This window comes from Hyla sarda, chromosome 5 (genome assembly GCF_029499605.1).
Source record: "Hyla sarda isolate aHylSar1 chromosome 5, aHylSar1.hap1, whole genome shotgun sequence".
Classification (NCBI taxonomy): domain Eukaryota; kingdom Metazoa; phylum Chordata; class Amphibia; order Anura; family Hylidae; genus Hyla; species Hyla sarda.
The window spans coordinates 147,524,756-147,545,265 of NC_079193.1; the positions used below are offsets into that span (position 1 = coordinate 147,524,756).

Genomic DNA, 20,510 nt, shown 5'->3' on the forward strand with positions numbered 1-20,510 from the left:
AAACTGACAGCGATTTGTCTGAGGGAGGAGTCGGGACGCCGTTTTGGCTGAAGGATGAGCGAGGTACGGCTGACGGATGATGCTGTCCTAAAATGGACACTGTAGGGGGGGCAATCAAATGCTGAGGTAGCCGGAGGGCTTACCTCTCCTCCTTTGGCTGCTGTGGCTCTTAGAATGATAAAGCCTGGCAGGACCAGCTTTATCAATCAAGCGCAGAGCCCACAGATCAATGTGGTTCTATGAAACCACATTGATCTGTATGAGAAATCTAATGATTCCGCCTAAAAGTCCCCTAAGGGGACTAAAAGTGTAAAAAAAAAAAAAAAAAAAAGTTTAAAAAAACACCCATTAACCCCTTCCTTATTAAATCACCCCCATTTTCCAAAATTCCATATAAAAAATATGTAACCATAATAGAAATAAACATATGTGGTATCGCCGTATGCGTAAATGTCCGAACTATAAAAATATATCATTGATTAAACCACACGGTCAATGGCGTACACGCAAAAAAATCCCAAAATCCAAAGTCCAAAATAGCATATTTTTGGTCAATTTTTATATAATGAAAAAATGAATAAAAAGCGATCAAAAAGTCCGATCAATACAAAGATGGTACCGCTAAAAACTTCAGATCACTGTGCAAAAAATTAGCCCTCATACTGTCCCATACGTGGAAAAATAAAAAAGGTTTAGGGGTAAGAAAATGACAATTTTAAACGTATAAATTTTCGTGCATGTAGTTATGTTTTTTACCAGAAGTGAGACAAAATCAAACCTATATAAGTAAGGTATCATTTTAACCATATGGACCTACAGAATAAAGAAAAGGTGTAATTATTAGGGTTGAGTGGCATAGGCCATATTCAAATTTGCGATATTTTGTGAATATGTGGACGAATATTCATCATATATTCGCTAAATTTGCATATTCGTAATATTTGCGTTTTATTTTTGCATGTGCGAACATTCGCGTATGCGAAAATTAGCATTTACGAAAATTTCCATATTCAAAAATTAGAGTAAGCGAAAATTTGCATATGCGAAAATACGCATATGCAAATTTTCGCATATGCCAAAATTTGCACGCCAGTCTCACACAGTAGTATTAGAGCCTTCTTTACACCACACAAGCTGGATGCAGAGAGGGGTGATCGCTGTGATGTGTACTGTGAAAAAAAAAAAACGAATATTTGTAATTACGAATATATAGTGCTATATTCACGAATATTCGTGAATTCGCGAATATGCGATATTCGCGAATAACATTCGCATTGCGAATATTCGCAAGCAACACTACTGGTGAATGACATAGCCCTGTTCACACCTACCATAAGAGACTGGTGACTACTTATAACTGGTGAATGATATAGTACTATTCACACCTACCATAAGAGACTGGTGACTACTTATAACTGGTGAATGATATAGTACTATTCACACCTACCATAAGAGACCGGTGACTACTTATTACTGGTGAATGATATAGTACTGTTCACACCTACCATAAGAGACCGGTGACTACTTATTACTGGTGAATGATATAGCCCTGTCCACACCTACCATAAGAGACCGGTGATTACTTATTACTGGTGAATGATATAGCCCTGTTCACACCTACCATATGAGACCGGTGACTACTTATTACTGGTGATTGATATAGCCCTGTTCACACCTACCATAAGAGACCGGTGACTACTTATTACTGGTGAATGACATAGCCCTGTTCACACCTGCCATAAGAGACCGGTGACTACTTATTACTGGTGAATGATATACTACTATTCACACCTACCATAAGAGACCGGTGAATACTTATAACTGGTGAATGATATAGTACTATTCACACCTACCATAAGAGACCGGTGACCACTTATAACTGGTAGATGATATAGCCCTGTTCACACCTACCATAAGAGATCGGTGACTACTTATAACTGGTGGATGATATAGCCCTGTTCACACCTGCCATAAGAGACCAATGACTACTTATAACTGGTGAATGATATAGTACTATTCACACCTACCATAAGAGACCGGTGACTACTTATTACTGGTGAATGATATAGTACTATTCACACCTGCCATAAGAGACCAATGACTACTTATAACTGGTGAATGATATAGTACTGTTCACACCTACCATAAGAGATCGGTGACTACTTATAACTGGTGGATGATATAGCCCTGTTCACACCTGCCATAAGAGACCAATGACTACTTATAACTGGTGAATGATATAGCCCTGTTCACACCTACCATAAGAGACCGGTGACTACTTATAACTGGTGAATGATATAGTACTATTCACACCTGCCATAAGAGACCGGTGACTACTTATTACTGGTGGATGATATACTACTATTCACACCTGCCATAAGAGACCGGTGACTACTTATTACTGGTGAGTGATATACTACTATTCACACCTGCCATAAGAGACCGGTGATTACTTATAACTGGTGGATGATATAGCCCTGTTCACACCTGCCATAAGATACTGGTGACTACTTATAACTGGTGAATGATATAGCCCTGTTCACACCTACCATAAGAGACTGGTGACTACTTATAACTGGTGAATGATATACTACTATTCACACCTACCATAAGAGACCGGTGACTACTTATAACTGGTGAATGATATAGTACTATTCACACCTACCATAAGAGACCGGTGACTACTTATAACTGGTGGAGGATATAGCCCTGTTCACACCTACCATAAGATACCGGTGACTACTTATAACTGGTGAATGATATAGCCCTGTTCACACCTACCATAAGAGACTGGTGACTACTTATAACTGGTGGAGGATATAGCCCTGTTCACACCTACCATAAGAGACCGGTGACTACTTATAACTGGTGAATGATATAGCCCTGTCCGCACCTACCATAAGAGACCGGTGACTACTTATAACTGGTGAATGATATAGCCCTGTCCGCACCTACCATAAGAGACCGGTGACTACTTATAACTGGTGAATGATATAGCCCTGTCCGCACCTACCATAAGAGACCGGTGACTACTTATAACTGGTGAATGAAGCTCTATAGCAAACTTTAGTGACAGTAAGGAGATCGTGCAGTGCAGCCTGAAGTGATGGGGAAATAGCAGAGGTTGCAGCAGAGATGGCAGCACAGGATGTGGGGGGAGAGGTGTGACAGGGCGGGCGCCCATCAGCGGGTGTCGCAGCAGGCATCGCACACACAGTGACAGCACAGGCGGGCACAGAGCAGGATACTATCTCAGGCGGCCCCGCCCCCCTCTCTAGCTCCGCCCACTCCAAGTTAGAGCGCTGGAGAGTGTGCAGCTGCTGAGCCGAGGAGGAGACTGGACTGTGCCCGGGAAGGAGCTGCCCTGCACGGAGGTAGGAGCCTGGCACATTCCTGCTCGTTGTCTAGTGTGGAGGGTGAAGATTCCCTCTTATGACTCTGGGTACCTCAGTGCGGGGCGTACGCGGCACCGCTGCGGTGTGATAGCCGCGTCTTTCCAGCTTGTATAGCAGCAGCTCCGGGACAGCGACCCTCATGCGGGGGGCTGGTGTGGCATGGAGGGTACACTGGGGCAGCTGGCATTGGTTTGTAGGGGAGGCAGAAGTTGCTGGGCACATGACTCCAGCTCATGGAGGGCACAGCGTGTACCAGTGCCATAGTGCCCACTCCTAGTGCTCATGGCCAGTTTCTCTTCCTACTGTGGAGATGCTGGGAGTTGTGGTGCTACAGTTGGGGTGACAGTTGCAGAGCACTCTTAGCTCTGGCTTATTTTAACCCTTTATAGCGCTGTTGGATGATTATAACTATTGAATACATAGGGGGGTTGACTGACAATACTGGGTTATGAGGAAGCATAGAGTTGCGCCTCTTTTTGCACCACTTTCTGTCTTTAAGACCACTGAGGAGATTCAGCAAGGAATCCGTGCCATTCCAAATGGTTTGGAACCAGGGCCTACGTCCGTGGCATCCCAGTGACAAATGGCACTTCTCTGGCGGATTCCACTAAAAGGATGAACATTCTGCTTGAATCGAATTCCTGGTTGGACGTTCCGCCAAAGAACTTGTGACGGGTGTACGGGGCAGTGGAATTCCTCTTGAGATCAATGCTGCTGCAAGCCGTATACGCACACAATTTCCGTAGTGTTTACGGACATTCAGACTCCTATCTGCTTGGTATCAGTCCTATCGATTTCAATCGGAGGCCTTCGTAGCAGATGCTGGCAGTAGTATTTTTTTCCAGTATAAGGGTGCGTTCACACATGCATATTTTTTGCTGCAGATCTGCACTTCAATGGGCAGAAAAATCTGCTGACTCAAATCTGCTGCAGATCTGCAGCAAAAAATACGCACGTGTGAACGCACCCTTAGGGTGCGTTCACACGTGCGTATTTTCTGCTGCAGATTTGCCTTAACAGATTTTGCAGCCCATTGAAGTCTGTGGGCAGCAAAATCTGCTAAAGCAAATCTGCAGCAAAAAATACGCACCCTAAGGGTACCCATTCAAATCAATGGGTAGCAAAATACGCAGCAGCATAAGTGAAACACAACGTGAGTTTGCAAACAAATCCGCCTGTGTAAACGCACCCTAAGGGCCCGTTCACGCGTGAGTAAATTATATATGAACGTGTGAATTGACCCTAATACTGGACACCCTTCCAGAAGCTCCACAGACCCTATTATAATGAATGGGATCCATCGGGCGCTGTCCATGAACAGTATTCAGCACTGATGTCATGTCCATTCTGCGCCAATGACTGAGCAGAATGCCTGGACACACATATACACTGCGGCAAGTAGCCATACAGATCAAACCATATAGCCCTGGCATTTTTTTCTGTAGATTTTCTGGCATATTGGGGGGAGATTTATCAAAATCTGTGTAGGGGAAAAGTGGCCTTTTTAAAAAGTGATCTGATTTGTTACCATGGGCAACTGCTTCCTTTTTCCTCTCCACAGATTTTGATACCGTATATACTAGATTATAAGCCGAGGCCCCTAATTTCACCCCAAAAACCCAGGAAAAGTTATTGACTCGACTATAAGCCTAGGGTGGGAAATACATAATTCCCCCCCCCCTGTCATCATCCCCCTGTCATCATCCAGACCCCCGTCATCATCATCATCCCCCCCCCCCCCCCCTTCATCATCATCGCCTGCCAATCCCTTCAATCAGTGGTCTTCAACCTGCGGACCTCCAGATGTTGCAAAACTACAACTCCCAACATGCCCGGACAGCCATCGGCTGTCAGGGCATGCTGGGAGTTGTAGTTTTGAAACATCTGGAGGTCCGCAGGTTGAAGACCAGTGCCGGGCCTTCGTCATCATCCAGACCCCCCTTTTAGTTTTCTACTCCTCTCGGTGGGAAGGAAGGGTGAGCTGGTCCGGGCCATCTATGGTGCAGGGACTGTCCGGTGGGGAGGGTTAGTCGTTCCAGGCTGTCCATCTTCACCGGGAGGCCCTCTTCTCCGCTCCGGGCTGGCCCCGGACTAGTGATGTTGCCTTGATGACGCACAGGGACATTCATGCGCAGGGACGTCCCTGTGCGTCGTTGTCAAGGCAACATCACTAGTCCGGGCCGGGCACCAAGCAGAGAAGTGGGCCTCCCGGTGAAGATGGACAGCCCGGAACGACTAACCCTCCCCACCGGACGGTCCCTGCACCATAGATGGCCCGGACCAGCTCACCCTTCCATCCCACCGAGGGGAGGTGAGTAGAAAACTAAAGGAGGGGTCTGGATGATGACGAAGGCCCGGCACTGGTCTTCAACCTGCGGCCCTCCAGATGTTTCAAAACTACAACTCCCAGCATGCCCGGACAGCCGATGGACACCGCACGGAATGCATCGCGGTCTTTCTGTGGACACGAAATCTGAATTTCTATGCCTAAAACATCTGGTGCAGAAATTCCACTGTGTGCAGGGTGCAGCAGAATCCTCACAGAAATTCAGGCATGTGAACATAGCCTCATGGGAGCTACATAAAAACAGCCACCCATGGAAAAAAGGACAACCACTCTCTAGTAGACATGCCATGTATGTTTAAGTCTAAAATACCCCTTTAAAGGGGTTATCCAGGAAAAAACTTACTTTTATATATCAACTGGCTTCAGAAAGTTACAGATTTGTAAATTACTTCTATTAAAACATCTTAATCCTTTCAGTACTTATGAGCTGCTGAAGTGGAGTTGTTCTTTTCTGTCTGAGGATATGTTCACACTCCGTAATTCCCGCGGAATTTCGTGAGTGGAATTCCGCAAACGGAATTACGTGCTGTGAACAAAAACATCAGTGTGAATGGGTCTTCCGCGAGACCCGTTCACACTGCGGAATTTCAGCGGCGGACAATTCCGAAATTGTTCCGCGCAAAGAAAGAATATGCTCATCCTTTGCGCGGAAGTCTGCTAACACTGCATAGCCGTCAATGGCGACAGCGCAGTGCCGCGCGGTCCTACTGTCGAAGTATTGCGGAGGCGGCCGCCAGTATGGAGTCTCCTGGAATACCCCTTTAAGTGGATGCAGTATTCAGCAATCTGTACGCTGGATGCATCCGCAGAACTCAAAGTTAAAAACTCACCTGGGATGCAGAGTGTTCTGGTGTATACAGAAGATTCTCCGTCCCTAGACATAGTCTCTGCTCTAAATACATACTCTTGTTTTACCTGCTGGGAAGTGAATGACATCCACAGAGGTTGTCATTGTGGTGCAGTATTTCTGCCTAGATTTAGGTCAGTTCCTCCTACTGTGTATTTTTCTTGATAGGATGGGGTTGTTCCATATTATTGCAAAAGGTAAGTATCTGTAGAGTGTAGCTGACCTTGTACCAGGCTCTCAGGAGTTGGCTGTTTAGCCTGGCTGCACTGTGTAACACAGTGTTTCCCAACCAGGGTGCCTCCAGCTGTGGCCAAACTGCAATTCCCAGCATGCCCGGACAGCCTTTGGCTGTCCGGGCATGCTGGGAGTTGTAGTTTGGCCACAGCTGGAGGCACCCTGGTTGGGAAACACTGGTGTAACAACAAGTGCCTCTCCTTCTGCTGCTCACTATTAGAGGTTTCCGCTTGTGCGCTGTATAAGCAGGATGTTTATGCAGATACACATGTGGTTTCAGTATTTAGGTTGTCGGTGCTAATCGCTCTGGTGATCCCACACCAGACACGGTGAAATGCAAATCAGCACTCCAGCGGCAAGTCTTCAGAGGAGAATGTAGGCGACTGTGCCCCGTGCACGCTTTACTAGTCAGGAACAGGTGCTTTCCTAGGGTGGAGCTGTGGACAGGACAAAGAGACGTAACTTAAAACTCTTCTTTCAGAAGAAGATGAGTGAATTAAACAATAGGAAGAGATCATCTTTCACTTTAAATTTACTATAAAAATAAATCCCTTATTCAGATGGGGCTGAAAGAGAATCAAAACTCTGCTGTGTGAACAAAGGCCTTACATCTGTTTGCCCTGTTGGGCCCCTTTCACACTATAAAGTTGTTCCGTTAAAAGATCCGCTATATAAATCTGTTAGAATAGCCTTAAAATCGGATGTTAAACGTCCGTTAAAAAATTTCATTCAAGTCTGTGGGATTTTTTGATTATCCATTATAGCCAGTTATGAATAACGGACGTTATTTGGGACGGAAGAAAAAAAACGGCACGTGCACTAATTTTTCTTCTGTCACAAGAAACGGGTAAATTAACGGACATTATTTTTAACAATTAAGTCTATGGCAATCGGATGAGCCTTTATGTCATCCGTTTGCACCTGGTTTATAATATCCGTTATTACTTCTGAGCATGCTCAGAAGAGGTGACATCAGCAGACTCCTGCAGTGCTGAGGGACTACTACTACTCCCATCATGGAACAGACTTGTTTCCATGATGGGAGTAGTAATTCCCTGGCTGTGGGAGTCTGCGGACAGTTGGGGAGGCTACATTAGTGTTTGTTCTACAACCCCCATCATGGAACAGAGTCTGTTCCATGATGGGGGTTGTAGTACAGGGGCTGAGGTATTGATTACATCGGGTCCCACTTCTGAGACCCAATGCGATCAGAAGTTATTAAGCAGGGGAGCGGGCGGCATGGTCCGCAACCCTGCGATGTATCGTGTGTGTGTTTTCTTTCATTTTTAAATCCCCCGCGGGGAGCCCTGAATGGCCAGTACTGAGGAGCCAATCAGGGCTCTCCGCTGGGTTTTTAAAATGAACATTGTGAGTAACAGCGGGGGCCATATGTATATTAAAGGCTCTGTGGGGGGGGGGGGAGACACATAGCCTATATATCTAGCCCCCCAGCGCATTTATAATATGCCCCCCGCAGCGCATTAATAAAGATATACCCCCCGACGGCGCATTTGTAAATATATACCCCCGCCATCACATTTATAATGTGCCCCCCCGCAGCGCATTTGTGATATGCCAGCGCAGCGCTATATGTGAAAAGTATATCTATCAGCAGTGCATCGGGCCAGCAACCGGCTGGCCCAATGATGCTGATACAATACTTTTCATACGTAGTGCTGCAGGGGCATATGGGGGGGGGGGGGGGGGTTCAGACATATAACGTTATCTGCCCCCAAGTGCACTTCTATATACATATGCCACCACAGCGCTATGAATGAAAAGTGTCATTGGCTGCTGATAGATAAACTTTTCGCATATAGCGCTGCGGTGGCATAATATGACATGCGCTGTGGGGGGCACATTATAAATGCGCTGGCGGGGGGTATATATTTATAAATGTTCTGGTGGGGAGGGTCATATCTTAATGACTGCAGGGGGGAACATTATAAATGCGCCGGCGGGGGGGGCAAATCTTTATTAATGTGCTGCGGGGGGCATATTATAGATGCGCTGGGGGGGGGGCTAGATATATAGGCTATGTGTCGGCCCCCCCCCCCTTCAGATCTATATATCTCACCTCCCACAGCGCTTTTAATATACATATGGCCCCCGTTGCCACTCAAAATGTTCATTTTAAAAACCCCGCTGGGAGCCCTGAATGGCTCCTGAGTACCGGCCATTCAGGGCTCCCAGCGGGGAATTTAAAAATGAAAGTAAATACATCGTACATCGCAGGGGAGTGGAACGTGCCGCCTGCTCCCCTGTTTAATAACTTCTGATCGCATGGTGTTTCCTAAGTGAGACCCGGTGCAATCAATCCCTCAGCCCCTGTACTACAGAGTCTGTTCCATGATGGGGGTAGTAGTACAAACATTAATGTACCCTCCCCAGCCACTGGCAGACTCCAGCAGCCGACAAATTACTACTCCCATCATGGAAACAAGTCTGTTCCATGATGGGAGTAGTAGTAGTCCCGGCTGTGGGAGTCTGTAGGCAGAGGTGTTAAAACGGCTTGGCTGGGTTCACATGTAGTATTAGCTAAAACCAGGAGTGGAAATTACATACAGATAAACTGTAATGAAAACCATTTTGCACCACCTTCTTTGTTTTGGACCCATTGATCAAAATGCTAACTAAAATACTATTTGGGAGATTTATCATTGTCTTTGGAGCTGTGTTTGTGTGTAGATTTGTCTAACAGTTGATTATGCACAGTGTTTCGAGCTCTTTTTTGCTTACAATTTTTTATTTTTTTTATTTTTATTTTTTGTACAGTGTGTACAGACCAGCTCTTAAGGTTAGTCTTTTGCAGTGGTGATGAATGTATCAATTGAGACTTTGCAACTCAAAATGTCACAAATATTTGGGCAAAAACACCTCCAGAATGATCTGTAAAAATACCCAGGCCAGATTCACACGGCCATCTAGACCCGTCCCGTTCTTCTCCCGTCAAAAAATAAAAATAAATAAATAAATAAAAAGATAATAACTGATGCAAATGGATGTTATTCGTTTGGATTCATTATTGTTCATGCTCAGAAGTAAAAACGGATTGAAAAAATGGATGCAAATGGATGGCATTAAAGTCTCATCCGTTTTCCATAGACTTCAATGTTAAATTTACTGTTCTTTTTTTCTTTTATTTTTTTTTTGCCGAAGAAAAAATACTGCATGTGCCGTAAAAAAAACAGAAATGAGTGCAGACGGATACAAACGGATGCAAACGGATTGTAAAAAAATCCCATTGACATGAATGGGATTTTTTAAATCTGTTTACAGCCTGCAAGAATGGAACCAAAACGGGAATAAAAAAAACGGGGACAGGCGGCCGTGTGAATGCACCCTTAGCTTTTTATGTGTATGTGTTGAAAATTCACAAAATTTTGCGCAGCCGGATGAAAAAGTTGTAAAATTTAGCACAACTAATAAACCAGGGAGATTCTAGGAAATGTGACCTGCACAAAATGTATCAAATGCCCTGCGAACATTTAATAAATTTGCTTCACCTACACATTACCAGCACACAAAAAAGGTGTAGAAAAATGCTACACCTACAATTTAAAGGGTTACTCAGCTCCTATGCTGTGTGTGGGCTTCCGCGTTCACTCCCGCCCTCTCGTGACGTCACGACCTGCTCCCTCAATGAAAGTCTATTGACATAGACTTGCATTGAGGGGGCGGTACGTGACGTCACATGACAGGGAGTGATGTCACGAGTGGGCGGGTGTGAACACGGAAGCCCTCACACAGCATTCGGAACTCAATGTTCCGGACGCTAGGTAGCGGAGTAACCCTTTATAGCTGTGAATTTCACTGTGCAGCTGAATCCCATTGGCAGCAATAGGATTTTGCTGCATCGGAAATGTTTTCAGTCTAAGCCTAACCTAAATTATAACAATTGGATTTGCCTTTTTAGTTGGCTGTAAAATCTTCCATTTGCCAAGTCTAAAAAATAGTTTGTTCATCTTTCATCCACATAGTCTGATTGTGATGCTCAAGCATGCGCTTGGCGTAGCCATGTACACAAGACCTACATAGTGGACCACATAGTGGCTATTGGACCTGAAGTTGCCATGGAGATGTAAAGAGGAGTGGGTAACAAATTATGGCATTCAACAAAGCATGTCACAGTTTTTGTTTTAAACGGTTACTGTCTTTTGGAAAATCTTTGGACATGTCGTTCAGACACGTTAAGGGTGCGTTCCCACCTGGCATATATGCAGAGTATTTCATGCTGCGCAAAATTTGCGGCAGCAGCAGGAAATACGTTGCTTATTACTCGCTCACTATACACACAGGGCTTTCCGGCAGCAGTCCTATGCGTGTAGTGAGTTTTGGGCTGTGTGCTGGCGTAACTGTGATGCGCGGCTCCGCCTCCAAAACTCATTGCAAACATAGGGCTGCCGCCAGAAAGACTTGTGTGTATAGTGAGCGAGGAGTACACAGCGTATTTCCCGTTGCTGCCGCAAATTTTGCGCAGCGTGAAATACGCTGCGTATACGCCAGGTGGGAACGCACCCTAAAAGGTTTAGATTGCACTGGGTCTCAGTCCCAAGACCTGCAGTGATCACCAGTTACAGCTGGGTGAAGTGCACGGCATAGTGAATATGTTGGACCTGGTGGGAAATATGACAGTATCTGGGGATATAAAGAACAACATTTTTTGAACTGACTACCATTCTTCTTTAAAGGGTACCTCTAAAATTGCATTTCCTCCTGCTCAGTGTGTAGAGATGTACCCCATGCTGGGTGGTTGGGTTGCTGACACAACTATTTTGTTGCCCAGCAAGTCCCGTGCATTCTCCAAGTCCTTATAATCAGAACTCTCTGGGTGTTGTACGGTTGCCACAGCAAGCCCAGCATGGGGTGCATCTCTCCACCCTGAACTATGCAGAACAGACGGAATGAAACTTTGGGGGGTACACTTTAAGGCTGTAAAATGAAGCCAGACTGCATATTAATGCACTTGAAGTTATCATTTTGGATGTCCAACAAGCTTACGTAGGTGTGGTGGTCAGGTATAGTGTATCTGTCCTATGTTTGTCAGAGGTTTTACTAGGAGCCTCCCATAACAGATTCTATCAAAAATACGGGACAAAATGGTTCAGCCTGCAGCATTGTTTTGTCCAGTAATCCTTTGGACACTTTAATGGGAAACCCAAAGCGCCTCATTAAAGTCATCAAGTTCCGTCAGATGTGTCTGATGTAACAGATCTGGTGTCACCTTTATTTTCAGTGCTCTGCTCCTATGACCAAGCAAAGCAACAGAAATGCTGAACTAAGCCTAAATAGAATTAGCAACTGAATGGGCTAATCTCTAGCGATATTACTGTTCCTAGTCATTCTGAAAAGAGGCTACAAGCAAGGGCTGCACAATGCACTCACGATATCAGCCCCATCCGATTATGTGCTTACCTTGAATTTCAGAATCCCCCCCCCCACACACACCTGACCCACGTGTGTCTCCACTACCTCCCACTACTGCCAAGCGCTGCAAGTGATCTTTAACTTGATAAAGTCACTTTCTCTCAGTGCTCTATGGTATATAACCTGTTCAGTGTGTGGTTCACAGCCGCCACGTACCAATTCCGCCTTCCCTCAATGTGTCCCTCTGGATCACCTCAGTGAGCCGGCTTCTTTGTCACGGAGCTCCTCGCAGCATTTCCCACACGTCAGGCACTATGGCCTGCAGGTTTTGTCATGGCGCGGGGGTAACTGCTCCCATAATAGCTTTATGGGTATCAGCGGGTGGTGCTTTATGACACAGATTGAAACAGGTATCTCATCCTAAGATAACTAGCAGGTGGGAACACCACTGATCCATTTGTAGCATAGGCATGACTTTTGGTGAGAATACCCCTTTAAGACCAATGAATGAACCCCAACAAATAACTTGAAAAAATATTGCAAACTAGGGCTGCACAATGACAGTGACCCCCTCAAGTTACAATATTATTTGGTTCCCAGATGACCATTGTATGTTTAGACCATATCTTTTTGGAAACCTGGTAATTGGTTCTGAAGCCCCAAAATGTCATCCAAAATAGGAAAAAAGTGAGGATTTAAGAAAAATAAGTAGATAACTAATACAAATAAAGCAAGTCCTTACATGTATTAGTAATAAAAAGCTGATGGGAGCTGTAAATCACTGTCTATCTAGAGGACAGGAGCTTCTTCATGGTCATGTACAGTACATACGGGGAGATTCATCAAGACCTGTGCTGAGTTGTCCATAGCAACCAATCAGATTGCTTCTTTCATTTTTAGAGACCTTTTTCAAAAATGAAAGCAGTGATCTTATTGGTTGCTATTGGTAACTGGTCAACTTTTCCTCTGCACAAGTTTTGATGAATCTCCCCCAGTGTTCCAAAAAAGTAGCATGGAGCCGCCCCCACCTGGTGTCTAAAGGAGCAGATAACCTTGGTACAGGCAAAGAATGGTATAGAATATGTACAGTGGGGATCAAAAGTTTGGGCACTTGAGGTAAAAATTTGTATTCATGTGCATAAAGTAGCCAAGTAAAGATGGAAAAATCTCCAAAAGGCATCAAATTGCAGATTAGACATTCTTATAATATTTTAACAAAAGTTAGATTTTATTTCCTTCATTTACACTTTCAAAATAACAGAAAACAAAAAAATGGCGTCTGCAAAAGTTTGGGCACCCTGCAGAATTTATAGCATGCACTGCCCCCTTTGCAAATCTGAGACCTGTAAGTGTCATGGATTGTTCTTGATCATCATCTGGGAAGACCAGATGATGTCAATCTCAAAGATTTTAAATGCCCAGACTCATCTGACCTTGCCCCAACAATCAGCACCATGGGTTCTTCTAAGCAGTTGTCTTGAAATCTGAAACTGAAAATAGTTGACGCTCACAAAGCTGGAGAAGGCTATAAGAAGATAGCAAAACGTTTTCAGATGTCAGTATCCTCTGTTCGGAATGTAGTTAAGAAATGGCAGTCATCAGGAACAGTGGAAGTTAAAGCAAGATCTGGAAGACCAAGAAAAATATCAGCCAGAACAGCTCGCAGGATTGTGAGAAAAACTATTAAAAACCCACGTTTGACTGCACAATCCCTCCAGAAAGATCTGGCAGACACTGGAGTTGTGGTACACTGTTCCACTATGAAGTTCAAATATGGTCTTCATGGAAGAGTCATCAGAAGAAAACCTCTTCTACGTCCTCACCACAAAAATCAGCGTTAGAACTTTGCAAATGAACATATAGACAAGCCTGATGCATTTTGGAAACAAGTTCTGTGGACCGATGAGGTTAAAATTAAACTTTTTGGCTGGAATGAGCAAAGGTACGTTTGGATAAGAAGGGGAACAGAATTTAATGAAAATAACCTCTGTTCAACTGTTAAGCATGGGGGTGGATCAATCATGCTTTGGGGTTGTATTTCAGCCAGTGGCACAGGGAACATCTCATGAGTAGAAGAAAGAAATGGATTCAATAAAATTTCAGCAAATTTTGGAAGCTAACTTGATGCCATCTGTGAAAAAGCTGAAGTTAAAGAGAGGATGGCTTCTACAAATGGATAATGATCCTCAACACACCTCAAAATCCACGGGGGATTACATCGAGGCGTAAACTGAAGGTTTTGCCATGGCCTTCACAATCTCTTGACCTCAACATAATTGAAAATCTATGGATAGACCTTAAAAGAGCAGTGCGTGACAGACAGCCCAGAAATCTCAAAGAACTGGAAGACTTTTGTAAGGAAGAATGGGCAAAGATAACTCAAACAAGAATTGAAAGACTCTTGGCTGGCTACAAAATGCGTTTACAAGCTGTGATACTTGCCAAAGGGGGCAGTACAAGATATTAACTCTGCAGGGTGCCCAAACTTTTGCAGATGCCATTTTTTTGTTTTCTGTTATTTTGAAAGTGTAAATGATGGAAATAAAATCTAACTTTTATTGACATATTAGAAGAATGTCTAATCTGTAATTTGATGCCTTTTGGACATTAACCCCTTAAGGACCAAGCATTTTTCTGTTTTTACACTTTCGTTTTTTCCTCCTTACCTTTTAAAAATCATAACCCTTTCAATTTTGCACCTAAAAATCCATATGAGGGCTTATTTTTTGCGCCACCAATTCTACTTTGGAATGACATCAGTCATTTTACACACACATTTATGGCGAAACGGAAAAAAAAATCATTGTGCGACAAAATTGAAGAAAAAACACCATTTTGTAAGTTTTGGGGGCTTCTGTTTCTACACAGTAAATTTTTTGGTAAAAATGACACTTTATCTTTATCTTCTGTAGGTCCATACGATTAAAATGATCCCCTACTTATATAGGTTTGATTTCGTCGTACTTCTGGAAAAAATCATAACTACAAGCAGGAAAATTTTTACATTTAAAATTGTCCTTTTCTGACCCCTATAACTTTTTTATTTTTCCACGTACAGGGTTGTTTGAGGGCTCATTTTTTTGCGCCGTGATCTGTAGTTTTAATCGGTACCATTTTTATTTTGATTGGACTTCTTGATCGCTTTTTATTCCTTTTTTTATGGTCTGAAAAGTGACCAAAAATACCCTATTTCGGACTTTGGAATTTTTTTGCGTGTACGCCATTGACCGTGCGGTTTAATTAATGATATATTTTTATAGTTCAGACATTTACGCACCCGGCGATACCACATATGTTTATTTTTATTATGGTTACATATTTTTAATATGAAATTTGGGAAAAGGGGGGGGTGATTTAAACTTTTAATAAGGAAGGGGTTAATGTGTGTGTGTTTTTAAACTTTTTTTAAACTTTTTTTTTTTTTTTACACTTTTAGTCCCCTTAGGGGACTTTTAGGAGGAATCATTAGATTCCTCATACGGATCATTGTGGTTTCATAAAACCACAATGATCTGCGTGCTCTGTTCTCGATTGATAAAGCCTGGTCCTACCAGGCTGTATCATTCAGAGCCCCGGAGCCGCCGCAGCAGGAGAGGTAAGCCCTCAGGCTACCTCAGTAGTGGATCGCTCCCCTGCGATCGCGCTGCGGGGGGGGGGGGGGGGGGGGCGATCCACCCCACTGGACCACCAGGGACTTAATACAGGCATCTTTAGACGCCGCTGTCAAGCTACAGGAATCAGCTGGGGGCTGGCCGGTATGACACGGGCTCGAGTCGGGAGCCCGCGTCATACCCCGGTAACGGCCATTGGACGAGTATAGACGTCCATGGTCGTTATCGGGTTAATCCAAATTTTTACCTGGGGTGCCCAAAGTTTTGACGCGCACACAGGGTCAAAAGAGGAATTGAGCCCCTGCCCTTTTAATGCACTTAACCTATAATGTCCTTACTGATTGGGACCTTCATGGGGTCATGCGGGTCCCACTCAGCTGACATGACTGCTGGAGGTCCCTTACCTTAGGAACTGTGTTGTTTTAACATATGTAAGGTTTTTACAAACTTTTTATTTAGAATTGCCATTTTTTCTACTTGATCCCCTGCCCCCCAAAATGTCTGTACACGTCCCTGCCCGGTACTGTAGGGAGGTGCTACTAGACAGCCAGTCAGTAATACAGATGTTTTACCAACGAATGCCCATTCTGATTGGTCGGTTCTTCCAGCCGTTGACATGTTTTGCAGATCTGGACTGTCCGTAGCATTGTATGTTCAGTATAGTTTCTATATAATGGTCCAGAAAAGACCATTGTATGTTGTAAATATGGTAACCTGAGGGGACCACTCTAATCACAATATTGACCTCTTTCCAATATGACGTTTTCCCCACATCTTGTAACCTTACTATAAACTAGTACTACTAGAATGGAACAGATATTTGTTATGGAAACAGTTATACAGAAGAAGTAACTGTTTCCAATTTCCAGAAAAAAATTGGCTACAATGGAGAAGATGTTGAAACAATCTACAGGTTTTCTACAAAATAGCTGTGATTTATTTGGATCATTGAGCTAAACTGCAGTATTACATAACTGCCCATTATCCTTGTAAATGTATGTTACTGGGTGGTAAATACAGTACATATTTTTTTTTTGTTTTTACAAATAAAATACTTTGTATTACTTATAAACTGTCAGAATGTAATGTAAAATTCCTGCAGCACACCACAGTGCTACTTTATCAATTCGGTTGTTATAGGAACCATGCTAGATGCCAAGCGAAGTGATTTCATATGTAATATTTAACACTCCAAAGATTGACACTACAACAGTACAATTATTAACCTTTATTTGAAAAAAAATGACAAGACATAATAGCCCTCCTGGTAAACGACCAGTTAGGTGAGCAATGATATTCATGTATATGGCACATTTCATGCTGTTGTTCATTGTTATTTATCCCTTGGTGACATATGATGTAGAGGTCTATTGTTTCCTGATGCTCCCCATCTGTTCTGTTTGCTTTTGGGGTTTGTGTATTTTATAGGGTGGGTCATTTTAATGGGAGGGCTATTTTGTCTAGTCATTTTTGTTAATAAAGGTTTATCGTTTGTACTATTGTAGTGTCAGTCTTTTGTAGGTTAGGTTGTATTTTCATTGTCATTTTGGTGATGCTTAATTGTAGGTTTGTATTTAATACTCATACTTTATAGGTTTTGCAGCTAATAGAATGCGGTATTAAAAATTGCACAGAAATTCTTTAGTTAATGTAAATGTTTGACTACTAATTTTAGTAAACCATTTTGACCTTTCAGATTTTGGTCCCCCCCCCCCCCCCCTTGAGATCAGGCACAAACCCTAGAGAAAAGTAATCTAACCAGCTGACTGTCTAATGTGTATGGGGGGCCTCCTGAGGGAAAGAAAAATTTTTGTCGCATCTTTGTCTGCAACATGTCGCAGACATCGTGCGCCAGTCTGCGACACGATGCAACATTTTTTCCCGACCGACCCGATGTGGATTCTCCCAAACCAGAAAAAGGGGCGTAACACGACATTTCTGAGCTTTCCCACGTATTTTTTTTAAATACGTGGGAAAGCTCAGAAATGTCGGGTTACGCCCCTTTTTCGGGTTTGAGAGAATCCACATCGGGTCCGTCAGGAAAAAATGACACTTTCCAACCCCAATTTGTTGAATTGTTGTGGATTTTGTGGATTTTTTTGTTGTGGATTTTTTCCCTACAACTCAGAGGAGTTGGAAACCAAGCCAAAAAAACGCACGTGCGACAAACAGGATGCGACATAATAATAAATACCAGGGGAAAAAAGCAATCGGGTAAGAAAGCAACATAGACTTACAACCCGGTTTTCTAAGTAAATGAGGGCCATTGAGTGTGTTGGGTTTCAACTGTTCCGTCCCCTTTTGTTCTCTGGGTGATAAACTGCTGCCAATGGAAGCTGGAGCTGCTTATCCCCCTTCTCCATTGAGAACACAAGCCAAGTGGTGGGATCAGGAGAGATATCTTTTTGCCAAAGGCTGATGATGATATTTGGGCATATTAAAGCATAAGATGCAGGTAATGCTGCGTGGTACAGTTGCTGAGGCAATCTCTGCACGAGTCCCGTTTACCAGAAAACACTTGTGCAGGGAATTTGCAGAGCGTGGAAAGGTTGCCTCTGCAACTGTACTTCCCAACGTGGCTGGCATCTCCTTGGAACTGAAGATTATGTGGGCTCCCAACTTTGGGCTTACACTGTAAAGGGGTACTCCGCCCCTAGACATCTTATCCCCTGTATGGCTTGTCATCAGGCACAAAACGAAGTTCACTCCATACAGCAGATGACGTGGGGTGCTGCAGGAGAGATCATGGGGGTTTCAAGCGGCGGGACCCCCGGGATCAGACATCTTATCTCCTATCCTTTTGGATAGGGGATAAGATGTCTAAGGGCGGAGTACCCCTTTTAAGCCTGAGTTCGCAACAGCCAAATACTGAATGTGTACATCCTAATATGCATATATCCGTGTTAAGGCTGCAAGTCCTGACCCAACTGTGTGTTTGATGACAGCTGTCAGTTGAGATCATCAAACCTGCATTCAAGCTTTAACTTGTGGCCATAATATAGAGGTAAAATTAAGTCCATGTTAGGTTATTGTGGACCCAGCCTAAGGTTTAGTTGTAAATATTATCACTGTAGAAGCGGTTATTAGTGACTGACAGGTAGGGCTGGGCGGTATACCGGTTCATACCGAATACCGAAATTTTTGTGCCGCACGATATGAATTTTAACCCATACCGCAATACCGGTTTGGCCCCTCCCCCTCAGGATTAAATGAATCAGCCCAGCGCTGTGCTGTCCCCACATCGAGGAACTAATCCTATGTGACCTGCCAGCGCTATTCTGTTCCCCCCCCCCCCCCCAATTAATTATTAGCCCAGCGCTGCACTGTCCCCATCAGGGTTCTTCTCACATGTCACCCGCGTGCGCTGCCCTCCTCATCCTGTTTGTTGCGGCCGCCGGCGCTGACACTCTATACCAGTGGTCTCCAACCTGCGGACCTCCAGATGTTGCAAAACTACAACTCCCAGCATGCCCGGACAGCCGTTTGCTGTCCGGGCATGCTGGTAGTTGTAGTTTTGCAACATCTGGAGGTCCGCAGGTTGGAGACCACTGCTCTATACTGTGCGGTATCCCTATGCCCGGGCTGCAAAAAATTAACAAAATAAACTTTAACTCACCACCCGTTGGTCTGGTACCGGCCTCACTTGTTCCCGCCCCCAGCGTAAGGCTGATGTAGGTGAGTTAAAGTTTATTTTGTTCACCTTTTGCAGCCCTGGCATAGGGATACCGCACAGTATAGAGTGCCAGCACCGGCGGACGCAACAAACAGGACGAGGAGGATAGCGCTTGTGGGTGAGGTGAGTATTTACCCCGATGGGGATGTGGGCTGATAATTAATATATGAGGGGGGGGGGGGGCTAGGAAATACCGTTATATACCGTGGAACCACCAAAAGTTAAAAAAATACCGTGATACACAGATTTGGTCATACCGCCCAGCCCTACTGACAGGTCCCCTCTGCTGTATAAAGTATAGATAAACTGTCAATGAGTGTGCTGTACTCTGGACTCACCAGTGCCAGGAGCAGTATTACACAGAGTCTCGTTCATTGATTTAGTGAACGCATCATGTCATCTAGAGCAACAGCTACTCAAGAGCCAATTGTGAGACATCTGTTACCTCATATACTCATATATTCTTTGTCTTAACTTGACAGCAGCCTTAAAGGGGTGCTCCTTTGTTTATACAGTTTTTTGTTATTATGTTTGTGTATTATGTGTGTATACGTGTGTGTTTTTTATGTGTGTTGTGATTATGTATACATGTATTTTCTTACCTTTTGTGAAGATCCGGAAGCTGGCCCCTTTTTCTTCCAGCGGCTTGCTGTGTAACCTCGGCCTCCGCCGTGTTGTGTTCGGTAAGTGGGATGTCGGGGGATGTGTTCTTGCTTCTGTCCTTCCTATCTTCTGACGTCCGAGGTGAATCTTTTCTTCCTGTTTCTTCCGTGGCTCAGCGACGAATCTGCGGCCTCTTTCGGCGCATGCGCAGGTAGTTTTTTTTTTTTTACCAATAGTTTTTTTTGTCTAATTGACAAACTGTCTGCGCATTCGCGAGTACGCAAGTGCTACGCTAACAGCGTAGCGTACGTTAGGTCTACGCTAATAGCGTAGCTTCGCACAAGCACAGACAGTTTGTCAATTAGACAAAAAAAATTTATTGGTGAAAAAAGTTAAAAAAATACCTGCGCATGCGCCGGAAGAGGCCGCAGAT

At 44.0% G+C, this 20,510-nt stretch overlaps 1 protein-coding gene across 4 annotated transcripts in view; it reads left to right on the top strand.

The window, feature by feature from the left end:
* Nucleotides 1-3,221: 3,221 nt before the first annotated feature.
* Nucleotides 3,222-20,510, top strand: part of ELMO1 (engulfment and cell motility 1) — a 390,193-nt gene continuing 372,904 nt past the window's right edge. For 2 of the 4 annotated variants that reach the window (XM_056520469.1, XM_056520472.1), the window contains exon 1: nt 3,222-3,374. The gene's annotated coding sequence lies outside the window, so the exon portion shown is untranslated. Of the gene's footprint in view, nt 3,375-9,598; nt 9,621-20,510 lie in introns of all 4 variants that reach the window. The other 2 variants (XM_056520471.1, XM_056520470.1) reach the window with 2 other exon arrangements.